The sequence below is a fragment of the Anolis carolinensis genome, unplaced genomic scaffold, assembly GCF_035594765.1.
Source record: "Anolis carolinensis isolate JA03-04 unplaced genomic scaffold, rAnoCar3.1.pri scaffold_12, whole genome shotgun sequence".
Taxonomy (NCBI): Eukaryota; Metazoa; Chordata; class Lepidosauria; order Squamata; family Dactyloidae; genus Anolis; species Anolis carolinensis.
This window is the reverse complement of record NW_026943823.1, coordinates 3,728,833-3,743,176: the sequence shown is the minus strand read 5'-3', so window position 1 is coordinate 3,743,176 and position 14,344 is coordinate 3,728,833. Positions and strand designations below refer to the sequence as shown.

Sequence of the window (14,344 nt, the reverse complement as noted above, 5' to 3'; positions counted from 1 at the left end):
GAAGGCATCTGGAAAGGAGTTGGATCTTGCTGACGTGGGAGAAAACCAAAGTCTTCTTCGTCCTGAACAGTAATGGCCACAGGGTCAGGGGCCAAAGGTGCCCTAGGCATCACACTAATATCTCCTTGCTCCTTCTGACATCCTCCATCGATCCCTCTGCCCCTTAAGTCTGAGATTCAACATGAACATACTTTATGGACTTTTCATGATACTGGATCTCAGCTGGAAGCAAAGAAGCATCAATCTATATATATATAAAAGGGCAATGAAATTTCGGCCTAGGACAAAACAACAAAACTACACATCCCAGAAACACTAAACTTGGCAGCACAACCCCTCATCCATGCCTCTACGTTCACACAACAAAAAGAAAAGAAAAATAAAGTCCTAATTAGAGGGAGAGGAATAATTGTTTTTATCCAATTGCTGCCAGTTAGAAGGCTAAGCTCCACCCACTCGGTCTCCTAGCAACCCACTCAGCCCAGGGGACAGGCAGAGTTAGGCCTCACAAATGAGAGTGGATGACCTAAGCAACAGTTGCATCTGTTGAGTAGGAAATGTAGGTACTGCTTTATGCGGGGAGGCTAATTTAACTAATTTACAGCACCATAAAACTTTCCAGCAGTGTGCAGAAGAATGAGGAAGTACTCCATCAAGGACTCGGTGTCACAAGTAGACGGTGAAGCGGCAGCTCCCCCTGTGGTCAGAATCGAGCATACCCTCACGAAGCCGGAAGATGGAAAATGTTAATTTTTTTCTATTGTCTGTCTGTATTTGTTGTATGTCTAATAATGGCATTGACTGTTTGCCATGTATATGTGCACTGTGATCCACCCTGAGTCCCTTTCGGGGTGAGAAGGGTGGAATATAAATACTATAAGTAAGTAAATAAAAAATAATAATACTGTTAATGGGCGGGAGGGTGGACCAGCAATGAGCTCAAACTGACCTTACTGGCCCAAACCGCTCTCTAAGGTAGTCACGCCTCCCGAAAATAGTTCCTCTAGAACTATTTTCCTAATGGAAAATTTTCCTCCCTTCAACGTAGGTGGCAAAAGGCTTCCCCGCACCAAATGCGTCGGACTTGGGAAGTGAATTCCAACTAGAATTTAATGATTGAACGGTGAGTCAACACATAGCTAAGTCCGGCTGATTTGATGAGCCTGTTCTAGTTGGAATCGACAGTAGAATTCAGGCTATATGAGCGAGAGCCTTGTTTATTTTCTTGCATTCCTTGGTAGGAAATTAAAACCAAGTCAAACCGTGACAGCTGTATCTACAAAACCTTCATTTGTACCCCTCGCTTGTCCTCCGTTGTCGGCCTCCCCAGTGCTTTGCCAGTGTGTACACCATCTGCCACAGACCCATGTTCCCACAGTCATATTCTAAATCTATGCAGATTATGAAATTCGAATGGCTTGTTTCCCTTTTGTTCCTCACATCCCTACCATTCTGGCCAGGTTAGTCACCGAAGAAAGCAGGGCATCTCCACAACCGTCTTGACAATGTGACAATTCGGCTTAATTTCCACCTGGAGATGTTTCTGAAGCTGCTCAAGATGCTCATCCACCTGATATTTGTGTGGTGTTCACTTTAGAAATAACTAGCTGTGCCCGGCCACGCGTTGCTGTGGCGAAGTATGGTGGCATGGGAAATAAAGTCTTGAGGAATTGGTGGTAGTTAAGGTAAAGGGTAAAGGTTTTCCCCTGACATGAAGTCCATTATAAATGGGTTATATAGCTATGTGGAAGGGCCTTGAGTCTACACTGCCATATAATCCAGTTAAAATCAGATAATCTATATTTTATAGGCAGTGTGGAAGAGGCTTAAGTGAGGCCTAACTCTGCCTATCCCCTGGGCTGAGTCGATTGCTAGGAGATCAAGTGGGTGGAGCTTAGCCTTCTAACTGGCAGCAATTGGATAAAAACAATTCTTCCTCTCCCTCTAATTAGGACTTTATTTTTTTTTCTTTTTGTTGTGTGAACGTAGAGGCATGGATGAGGGGTTGTGCTGCCAAGTTTAGTGTTTCTGGGATGTGTAGTTTTGTTGTTTTGTCCTAGGCCGAAATTTCATTACCCTTTTATATATATACTAGCTGTGCCCGGCCAAGCGTTGCTGTGGCTTAGTCTGGTGTTGTTGGTCAGTCTACATTAGGTTGTATTTATGCTGTGACCCCCACCCTTCTTTATACTCACATTAGTAATAGTATTTGAAGTCTGTTACCTTCTTCAATTTTTGTGTTGATTGATAATTGCTTGAGATCCCTGTTGTCTTTGGTTTGTTGTTAATCGTGATGTCTGATTCTGCTGAGTGCAGTTTATATTTTTATTGTGGTACAATAGTCTTTTTTTTTTGGCCTGTGTAGGTGTTTATTATTATTGTTGTTGAAGTGGTCATGAAGGTTGGATAAGTTAGATGCTACTGTACTGTTTTTTGTTTTTTTTTTGGAGGCCCAGTGTAGCACTGACTGGCCTCTCAGCCTCAGTGCCTGGCTGCTTCTTGCCTTTGATGGTGTTGATTCTTATTGTTATTGTTGTCATTGTTATTATTGTAATTGTTTTTTTGGAGGCCAAGTGTGAATGTAGGGATTGGGGAGGTGGATGAGCAGTGAATGGCCTTGTAGACTCAGTGCATGGCTGATTCTTAGAGCCTTTCCTGCCTGCAGAGCCATGGAACTGGGCCAGTGGGTTGGATGGCGGGGAAAGGGAGAAGGAAGAGGCCTTTAATTGAAATGCATGGACTCCATGCCATGTGGTGCTGGAATTTGTAGTTTGCATCCAGTCCAACCCCTTTCTTTCTTTTTGTCATGGAGGAAGAACCCACCCAAACATCTCAGACAGATAGCCATCTGGTTTAGTTGTGTTATAGTCACGATGCATTGTTGTGAGTTTTGTGGGTCCGGATTGGTGTGGTTGTGTTGTTACAACCGGGAGGAAAGGCTTTTGCGTTGTGTTGTCAAGTTTTGTATTTCTGGGGCATTTAGTTGTGTGCCAAGTTTCGTATTTCTGGGGCATTTAGTTGTGTTGTTATAGTCACGATGCATTGTTGTGAGTTTTATGGGTCCGGATTGTGGTTTTGTGGTGTGGTTGTGTTGTTACAACTGGGAGGGAAGGCTCTTGCGTTGTGTCGCCAAGTTTCGTATATCTGGGGTGTTTAGTTGTGTTGTTATAGTCACGATGCGTTGTTGTGAGTTTTGTGGGTCCAGTGTGGTTTTGTGGTGTGATTGTGTTGTTACAACCGGGAGGCAAGGGTTTTGTGTTGTGTTGCCAAGTTTTGTATTTCTAGGGCGTTTAGTTGTGTTGTTATAGTCACTGCGCCCACAACTATATATATATATATATATATATATATATATATATATATATATATATATCAGCCTTATGTATTGCTTTCTCACTTCACATTTTGTTCATGGTTTGAGCCAGCCTTCAAGGAATGTGCCTATTGCAAAATTATCTAAAGAGGAAACTTTACGCTACTCTTAACCAATGGAGTGTCTCCTCATTTTCTTTGAAAAGTAGATACAAATACATGTATTGCTCTGCTTTGCTCAGCCTAAGGAAATACTAGCATGCTTTAGTCCATCCCTGTAATATATCCTTTAGTATATTGTTGATCTAGACAGAGAGCAACAATAATGACACACAGCCAATAAGATACTACATGACAAATCCAGGTGAGAAGCCAAGGATGTGTGCAGTGCAGTGTAAATGTCAAATCCCATATATTAAGTAAAGATATGACTAGCAGCCCTGAATATTTAAAAAGCAGCCCTCGGGGAAGAATCTGTTTGCACAAATGAGGTGTAAAAGTGTCAGGTGCAGTGCAGGGAACAGAAAAATGGCAGGCGAGCTCCAAATTGCCCTCCCAATGGAGCAAAAAGAAGTTAGCCCAAAACGAATGAAAATAACAGCTACAACTAAAACAACAACAATAAGAATAACAACAAGACTGGTGTCCATGTCCATAGAACTATAAAACAACAACATGGAAAAAAATAGACTGATTCAATAAAAAAAATAGAACAGATTATTCTAATAATACTGAAAATCTGGAAAGTATAAGACTTAATTTTCTGATCGATTCAGAACTGATTATTTTGCTCGAGAATGCAGAGCTATTTAGGTTTTTATCACAGTGTGGAGATGTCAATTCTTTACTCATTTCAGTCCCTAAAAAGCCATTCCATCTGTGTTTTGATCTAGACAGAATCACTTAAATATGATTTAATATGTGTTTTTGTGTGTACATCTTTGACCTGGAAATTGCTGAGAATTTGGTTCAGTTCATTCTTGATATGAAATTACAGAAACTGGCATATCTCATAATATTTGTGATGGGAAAGTATTTGAGGTTTGTTTGACTGATTGTTTAAAGATTGCTCGAGAAATGGAAACAGACTGAAGCTGATCTAGATCTTTGAAGAATTATACATCAAATACTTAAGCATCAGACTGAATCGGGTAGCTCTCATCCAATGGAGATCCCACCTCTCTAAGCAATTGACTCCAATGTCAAACTACTTTCACTGTCAAGAACTTATTTTGAATGTTCAATCAAAATCCCTCTCTCCTGCAATTTTAAGCTGTTAGATCCAATTCTATATGTCACTTTGTGGCAGCTCATGAGATATTTAAAGAGTGTGATCATGTCACCCCTCAATCTTCTCTTCACCAAGATCAACAGGTGAACTTCACCTCATATGTTTTGTTCTCCATACCTCATACTTCAAGGGCTCCTAACTCCCTCATTTTTCTAGCTATTGGGGTGAAACTTGCTACAATGGTAGAAGATATTTGTCACTGTTAGTTCACCAAATTCCAGAATATTTCACTTATCTACTAATTTTTGGCGAATTTTCAAAGTTTTATGGAAGGTCAGACCTCTCTCCCTGCTATCCTGGTGCAGTCTGGAAAATGTAATTTAGGGCAGGGACTGACGCTGATGCAGTCTGGAAAATGTAGTTTAGGGCAGGGACTGACGCTGATGCAGTCTGGAAAATGTAGTTTAGGGCAGGGACTGACACGGATGCACTCTGGAAAATGTAGTTTAGGGCAGGGACTGACGCTGATGCACTCTGGAAAATATAGTTTAGGGCAGGGACGGACACTGATGCAGTCTGGAAAATGTAGTTTAGGGCAGGGACTGACACTGATGCAGTCTAGGAAATGTATAGGGCCGGGACTGATGCTGATGCAGTCTGGGAAATGTAGTTTAGGGGTAGGGACTGATGCTGATGCAGTCTGGGAAATGTAGTTTAGGGCAGGGACTGATGTAGTCTGGAAAATGTAGTTTAGGGCAGGGAGTGATGCAGTCTGGAAAATGTAGTTTAGGGCAAGGACTGATGCTGATGCAGTCTGGAAAATGTAGTTTAGGGCAGGGACTGATGCTGATGCAGTCTGGGAAATGTAGTTTAGGGTAGGGACTCATGATGCAGTCTGGGAAATGTAGTTTAGGGCAGGGACTGATGAAGTCTGGGAAATGTAGTTTAGGGCAGGGACTGATGCTGATGCAGTCTGGGAAATGTAGTTTAGGGTAGGGACTGATGCTGGTGCAGTCTGGGAAATGTAGTTTAGGGCTGGGACTGATGCTGATGCAGTCTAGGAAATGTAGTTTAGGGTAGGGCCTGACACTGATGCAGTCTGGGAAATGTAGATTAGGGCAGGGACTGATGTAGTCTGGAAAATGTAGTTTAGGGCAGGGAGTGATGCAGTCTGGAAAATGTAGTTTAGGGCAAGGACTGATGCTGATGCAGTCTGGAAAATGTAGATTAGGGCAGGGACTGATGCTGATGCAGTCTGGGAAATGTAGTTTAGGGTAGGGACTGATGATGCAGTCTGGGAAATGTAGTTTAGGGCAGGGACTGATGAAGTCTGGGAAATGTAGTTTAGGGCAGGGACTGATGCTGATGCAGTTTGGAAAATGTAGTTTAGGGACAGGGACGGATGCTGATGCAGTCTGGAAAATGTAGTTTAGGGCAGGGACAGATGCTGATGCAGTCTGGAAAATGTAGTATAGGGCAGGGATTGATGCTGATGCAGTCTGGAAAATGTAGTTTTGGGCAGGGATTTTTTAATTCTTTGGCATAGGGCTCCTCCCTTCTCAAATATTTCCTAGAGTTCCCAAAATGCATTTTTCACTCTTTTGCTTGCTGCTAATGCTAAAAAATGTATTAATTTCACAGAGGAATGGCAAGATACTAAGGCAGTCTTTGGCTTTGCTTCCTTGCCTTGCATTGAATATGAAATTGATTTTGGGAGACTTCCGAGATTTACAAAACTAAATCAAAAAGGTATGGGGTAAGTTTAGATTCTAAAATATTTGGTATGGGCCATGCATATGGCTTCTGACTTACAAAACTTCTGATTTTCTTACGATTTCCGAAACTTCCAATTTTTTTGCATAAACCTAGTAACAACGATAATCTGCCAACTGAAGGATTCTGTTCCCAGTTCTTTTGAAGAAAATTTTTTTCAATCCGGGAGTGCAATTTTCTTCATAAATAGTTTAAAAGTCCATTTAAAATGAATGTGGTAAAAAACAAACAAAATGAAAACAACTTCCCATCTATGTTTTCAATGTTATAGAGGTCTCGGAAGTGGCTACAGGACCCTGGAAATCAGGACAAAAGTGCACAGGAAGAACTCGAGGTCCATATACAGCTTCTGGGAAAACATGCTTGTTTTAAAAATCAAATCCTCCCAGACCAGATAATAGGTTTCTAATGGGCTAATTAATTTTACAGCCAGTGTATTTTCCCCATCAAATGCAGAGAGCCTAGTAGCAAATTATTGCCCTTCAGTATTAGGAAAGAGTGATTGTCAGAAAACCAAAGCAGAGTCACTCATACTGACAGCTTTCTTGAGTTATTGTAAATGGATCAAGCTGTGAGATATACCCGGGATGTGAATAACACCTTAATAGCTAGTCAAGCGAAGAACCTCTAAAACTGGGTCGTTGCCGTTAAGTATATCAGATACTGGTATTTGGTTTCTAATCTGTGACATCCTGTGATTATATATGACAATATTGGAATGTATGCTATTGCATTACATTCATTTTACTACTCACAACAGAAACAGATAATGAAAACAGTTTTAAAACAACAATTAAAAACAAAAGTAAAAAAAATGGCTGTCTTTCTCTTTAAGGAATATGATCAAGAGGTCAGTCCTGACTCACTGAGCGAAAACGTTGTCTTATATTGACCGGATATTATATATATATATATATATATATATATATATATATATATATATATATATAGCTGTGCCCGGCCATGTGTTGCTGTGGCATTGTCTGGTGGTATCTATATTTTATAGGCAGTGTGGAAGAGGCCTAAGTGAGGCCTAACTTTGCCTGTCCCCTGGGCTGAGTGGGTTGTTGGGAGACCAAGTGGGCATAGCTTAGCCTTCTAACTGGCAGCAATTGGATAAAAACAATTATTCCTCTCCCTCTAATTAGGACTTTATTTTTCTTTTCTTTTTCGTTGTATCAACCTAGAGGCGTGGATGAGGGGTTGTGCTGTCAATTTTCGAGGTTGTGGGGTGTTTAGTTTTGTTGTTTTGTCGGTCGCCAGGATTCCATCACTCTTTTATATATATAGATGTGTCAGAAGCAACTCGAGAAAATGCAAGTTACTGTCTGCAAATTGGCTGTCTGCAAGGGCATTGCCCAGGGTTTTGTTTTGATGTTTTTACCATCCTTGTGGGAGGCGTCTCTCATGTCCTCACATGGAGCTGGAGCTGATAGAGGAAGCTCATCCATGCTCTCAGCAGCCAACCTTCAAGTCAGCAGTTCTGCCAGCTCAAGGGTTTAACCCGCTGCGCCACCGGGAGCTCCACCAGATGCATGTAGAACAGTGGTTCTCAAACTGGGGTCCCCAGATGTTTTTGGTCTTCAGCTCCCAGAAATCCTAACAGCTGGTTAACTGGCTGGGATTTCTGGGAGTTGTAGGTCAAAAACATCTAGGGACCCCAAGTTGAGAACCATTAATGTAAAAATAGGGATCCTACATGGCAGAAGGACCATACCCATGGACATTATCAACAGTCTTGAGAAGTCTTGGAGCTGACTGAAGGCAAATACAGTCCTGGAAAATTCAGACCGGATTGTGGTGCAGCTGGTTAGTAGCCATCTGCAATAAATCACTATTGACCGAGAGGGTATGGGTTCGAAGCCAGCCCGGGTCAGATTGAGCCCCCGATCATTAATAGTCTAGCTTGCTGTTGACCTATGCAACTGAAAGACAGTTGCATCTGTCAAGTAGGAATTTAGGTACCGCTTATGCGGGGAGGCTAATTTAACTAATTTACAATGGCATAAAATCTCCAGCAGTGTGCTGGAAGAAGATGAGGACGTACTCCATCAAGGACTGGGTATCACAATGGATGATGAAGCAGCAGCTCCCCATGGCCGGAATCGAGCATACCCTCATGAAGCCGGAAACTGGAAATGTTAAATTGCCTCTGTGTCTGTCTATATGTGGTTGTCTACATATGTCGTATGTATAACAGCATTGAATGTTTGCCCTGTATATGTACATTGTAATCTGACCTGAGAAGAGCAGAATATAAATACTGTAAAAGGTAAAGGTTTCCTCTGACGTTAAGACCAGTCGTTTCCGATTCTGGGGTTTGGTGCTCATCCCCATTTCTAAGCCGAAGAGCCGGCATTGTCCATAGACACCTCCAAGGTCATGTGGCCATGGGAGGTGTGGAGCGCCGTTACCTTCCCCAGAGCAGTACCTATTGATCTACCCACATTTGCATGTTTTTGAACTGCTAGCTTGGCAGAAGCTAGGGCTAACAATGGGAGCTCACCCCACTCCCTGGATTCGAACAACCGAACTTTTGGTCAGCAAGTTCAGCAGCTCAGTGGTTTAATTCATTGAGGTTACCATTGCTAGAAGTCTAGAACGCTTGCAGGCACTTGCTTGCTCAGTTGAGTTGAGGGCCTTAGGTTTCTCCAACTTGTATGCATTGCCTCTTTGTCCACGTCTGCCAATCTTGCCGTAGTAACAGCTCAACCTCATGCAGTCCTCTGCTATCATGCAAAAAAGACAAGGCAATTTCTTCCCTCTATAGTTAGGAAGATAGTTATTATTTGGCAGTCATGTAGGCTTCCTTAAACGTTTATAGATTTCTTTCCCTGCTGGTTCAAATGTACCCACATCATGCATAAACTGAAGTGGATCAGACAGGGAATCCTGATAGCTGATTTTTTCCATGATAAACATTTCATGGCCTTACTGTCTGCCAGTATCAACATCTATATACAGTAGAGTCTCACTTATCCAAGCTAAACGGGCCGGCAGAAGCCTGGATAAGCAAATATCTTGGATAATGAGGGATTAAGGAAAAGCCTATTAAACATCAAATTAGGTTATGATTTTACAAATTAAGCACCAAAACATCATGTTATACAACAAATTTGACAGAAAAAGTAGTTCAATACATAGTAATGTTATGTTGTAATTACTGTATTTACGAATTTAGCACCAAAATATCACGATATATTGGCTTGGATAATCCAGAAGCTTGGATAAGCGAGGCTTGGATAAGTGAGACTCTACTGTATATAAAAGGGTAATGAAATTTTGGCCTAGGACAAAACAACAAAACTACACATCCCAGAAACACTAAACTTGGCAGCACAACCCCTCATCCATGCCTCTACGTTCACACAACAAAAAGAAAAAAAAAATAAAGTCCTAATTAGAGGGAGAGGAAGAATTGTTTTTATCCAATTGCTGCCAGTTAGAAGGCCAAGCTCCGCCCACTTGGTCTCCTAGCAACCCACTCAGCCCAGGAGACAGGCAGGTGTCTAAGGACAACGCCGGTTCTTCTGCTTAGAAATGGAGATGAGCGCCAACTACCAAAGTCAGACTCGACTAGACAATTTTTGTTTTTATGAGTGTATTGTTGTGTTCAGGCATTGAATGTTTGCCTTTTATGTTTGGAATCTGCCTTGAGTCCCTCTGGGGAGATAGGGCGGAATGATGATGATGATGATGATGATGATGATGATGATGATGATCTGCTGGGATTTGATTCCAGTAGCCTCTGCGGATTCCAAAATCCTTGAATGCTCTCATCCTATAATGTACAATGGTACAGTAAAATGACATCCGTTCACCGAATGGCAATATTAAAATTTTTGTATTTCTTAAAATATTTCCAAGTCATGAATAGTTGAATCCATGGAAATCGAATCTGTCAATATGGAAGATCAATTGCATGATTATAATACAAAAGAAACAAAGTTATCCTTTGCCATGCCATTGCAATAATCTTCAGTTCTTTCCTACTAGAGGTAGAAATATTACTTTTTTAAATAAATAACAGTTTGTCCACATTTGTGGTGGCTCTGCACCGCAAATCCTAGTGAAGGCGGAGGACCTATTGCATTAGTTATTTGCAATGATATATTTCCATGATCTCCTTGGTTCTGTTCACGATGTTGAGAATCCCGTTCGAGTGAACATCTGCCATTGTGCAAGCCTTATTTGCATGACAGTCAGATTCTCCCAAAGCCTTGCAAACAAAACCATCAATTTGGTTTTGCAGAATAGCCAGAATGCCATTAATTAGCAAAGTGCTGACGAGGCACAAAACATAGATCTTTCTCCAACGTGAAGATGACAGTAAGCTGATCTTGCAGGTTCACCGTGTTTTAATTGTCGACTGGTGGCAGTTTAGCCCCGTGTTGCTGTATACAATATACATGGTATTAATATATTAAGAAGAAACCTGCTGCATGGAGGGGGAAAAAAAGATAAGATTTAGTTCTTGTGCAACTGGTATGCAAGCAAGCTGTTGCAAATCTCATTGGTTTGCCATTTCTTTCAGGTAACCTTGGCAAAAGGTGTGAGACAGCGAGGAATTGATCAAGAAAATCCCATGCCGGGTGAATACCATTGCCTCCTGGTGTTGTACTTTCAAAATCCACAGGTTTTTCTTTCCTCACTGCTGTGAAAAGCTTGTTATAATTTGGTGGCAAATATTCAGATAATACCTTATTATACAGTTTTTCAAGTGTTTTGTGAGTAAGCTGCTAAGCACAAAATAGCAGGCACAGTTAAGCCAATAATATCAGGTTGCCCTAAGGAATATTCTCCAATTCTCCCCGTTTCTCTGTTTTCTGCTCCCAGGCTTTGTTTCCCATGTTTCTTTGGTCTCTCTTTGTTGTTGCTCTTTTAATAGGAATGAGATAGATGTGGTTCCCCAGAAGTTGTTAAACTATTGTCCCACCAGTTGTTGTTTCACCTCATCCATCATTGGCTTTGTTGGTAATAGTTGATGGGCTTTGCAGACCACCTACATCTGGAGAACGACACATTTGACAGACTTGTACTGAGTTCTGTCAATTATCTTGAATATGACTTTTAAAGCGTTTTTTTCCCCAAAAAAATATAGACGTCACACTCAACTCTTGGAATGATTCTACCAGCGTTGCCTCCAAAAAATCCTGCAAATCTCTTGGGAAGACAGGTGAATAAACGTCAGTGTTATGGAAGAAGCAAAGACCACCAGCATTGGAGTGATTGTCGCACCTCACCTTGCTAAATACACCAGACTGTACACAGGTTGAAGTTGTTTGTAGTTTATTAGGAAATAGGAAATTATAGTTCTTAAAAAGCAAAAGTAAAGTTCCAAAAGATTGCTGCAAAACAAGGCTATAAAGGATAATCCAAGAAAACGTTAGGCACAAAGCAAGGTTCCATAAATGCATGACAAAGTCCCAAGAAACATGAATACAACAAGGCTGCAAGACAATCTGAGAAAGCAAGAGCTGGCTTCTTGACTCAAACGAGAAGTTGCTTTGACAAAGTTTTCTCTCTCAGCACACTCTTTTAATACCCTTTGCATAGCATGAATGCATTTCTTTGGCCTCTGACCTCCCTCTTGTTTGCTATTCTAGCACTACTGCAAATCCTGAATTCCAAACAGCCAGCTCTGTGATTGGCTGAGAAATGTGATGCAGCTGGCTGTATTCAGAAACATTGAAGAGATGTTCTCCTGTCATTTTTAGGGCTATCAGTATGAAACTTGGCACACTTGTAGGACACACTTATGATTGCAAATCTGCCAAGTTTCATGGCATTTCACTCATCAACTATATTTTGGGAATTTTAAAAGTTTTTGCCAATTTTAAAAAAGCAAAAGAGATATCTCCTGGAATTTCTCCACAGCGACAGAACAGGAGTAAGGCACGATTCCTGCCAAGTTTCAGAAAGATCCACTCAATCACTAATTTTTAGGAAAAAAATTAATTTTCTCTCTCTGCTACTGAGAGGAGGAGGAGACAACTTGCAGGGGAGGAAAATAGGAAACAGCTACCATATTTTCATAGTTTCAATGAGTTTGCTCAAGTTGTCAGAACTAATAATTCAATTTAGATCCTTGGAAAACACTAACTTAAAGCAATGCTATCCAGAGGGAGAGGTGACCACAAAACTGCCATTATAGGCCTTGTTTCCTCCACATCCATAGCATAATGGCTTTTCTGACATTTGGTACATGTTTCATTGGAACCGATAGATTGTATAATTAATCCTGGACCGTACCTTTAGAAGTGATATTTGAGAGCCACTGAATTAGATTTTATAGCAGGGAAAGGTCATTGACAAAGGCACTCTGTGTTATATGAGGGACATGATGGCAAAGTATGCAAACCAGATGCTGTTAAAAGATTGGTGTGACTTATAAAGCTCCATCAAGCCGTCCCCAATTCTGTACATGGTCATTTGATTATGTGACATCAATAGCATTATCTAGCACATATTCTACAACTTGTATAGACTCGTATCTCCAAGACAAACGGTTATGGGCTCTTAAGACCATGAGCTGTGATTTATGGCTAGGAGGAAAGTCCCCAGCTCAAGCCACAAATAATCTTTTGAATCATAGACTGTTTTGTAAGTATGGATTCCTGTTTCAAACCATTCAAAACAAAAGCAAAGCTGCTTCAAGACAAGGGCCAGTTATGCCGTAAAGCATATAACCATTTATTACAACATATTTGAGGGGGAAAAATCTCCCACATTTCTCAGAGTTCTGTTCAAAGAACCAGAGTTCTGTTTAAAGATTCCTGAACCAGGATACAGGACAGAGCCATGCCTTTCGTATACGTTTAGAAATACAGTAAGACCCTGCAGCACAATACATAGCTTTCCAAGACATTTTAAGGAGGCCAAGGGAAAGGAAGAACTAGGACCTGGAGTTATCTTCCCTGGACTTCCTTTAAAAAACCCTCTCTTTTCTCTACTGTAAGCCCTGTCTGGAGTGGGCACGCTTCAATCTCTTGATGTTAGGGATTCCTCTTCTTCAGAAGAGGAAGGGGAGTAGGAAAGTTTTCATGAGTCAAAGGGGCAGTTGGAATCTGAGGAAGAGAGTTTGCAAGTACCCACATTTCAGGAAAGGTGAAAATAAACAGAGCAGAGATGTCATTCAGCTAGAATAGCTGCCAGAAATGCAGCTGAGTAATTAGGAACTGCCCTAACAGCTGTGAGGGGACTCAGGAATATAAAGCAGAAGCAGGTGCAGCCAGCTCTTGCTGGTAACAAACTGACTCTTAATGCCTAAGCCTTCGCTCCCCTTGTACCTGCTTTGAATCTGCATCTGGGAAACAGCTCCTAAGGATTTATTGATGTTTCTTTGTCTGCAGACTGCTACTTGATTTAGGAATTTATCAGAGACTTAAGAACTGTGTTTGCCCTAAGACTTCCTTGCTTTCTTTTGCATTATACCACTGCGTGTGCTGTTATTTATGTTTTGCTGAAGTAAAGCAGTTTTCATTTACTTACCACATTGTTTTAAGGCTGTTCTTGAAAGACAAAACAGGACACCTTTCTGCTTTGTGCTTTGGGATTCATGCTTCCTTAAATCTGTTTTTACTTTCTACTCTTGAGGAGGGGGTAACTAGGTGGTAGTAGTTTTCAGATAAGGAAGGTTTTCTTTTTGTTTGCTGAGATTTATTATTATCATTGTTATTATTATTTTATTATTATCTTTCAGAAATATTTGAAGGAAAGGAAGGGAAAGAGAAAAAGAGCTAAAAGGGCGACTCTCCAAAGCCCGCGAATGTGTGGGCCCTGTCCCCATACATTTTCACTCCAAGTCAGTCCTACTAAATAAAAATAATCAAGAAAATAAAGGAAAATTTAAAAAAGATTAAACTGTGATGCCGAATAAGGGAGGAAGAGCCAAGGACCTATTATTGATAGGATTCCCTTGATGTTATAAGAACCCAAACAAACCAAAGAAGCTGGATTGGCCAAAGAAAATGGTTAAAACCATGCTCAAGTCTAGTCTCAATCTACTCTTGCCTCTTTTTATTGGCC

At 41.0% G+C, this 14,344-nt stretch overlaps 1 long non-coding RNA gene across 1 annotated transcript in view; it reads left to right on the top strand.

The window, feature by feature from the left end:
* The window catches only part of LOC134294088 (uncharacterized), a 55,991-nt gene extending 42,185 nt beyond the window's left edge, over positions 1–13,806 (top strand). The window contains exon 2 of the long non-coding RNA XR_010001070.1: positions 10,851–13,806. This is a non-coding gene — a long non-coding RNA (uncharacterized LOC134294088). The remainder of the gene's footprint in view (positions 1–10,850) is intronic.
* The last annotated feature ends 538 nt before the right edge of the window (positions 13,807–14,344 follow it).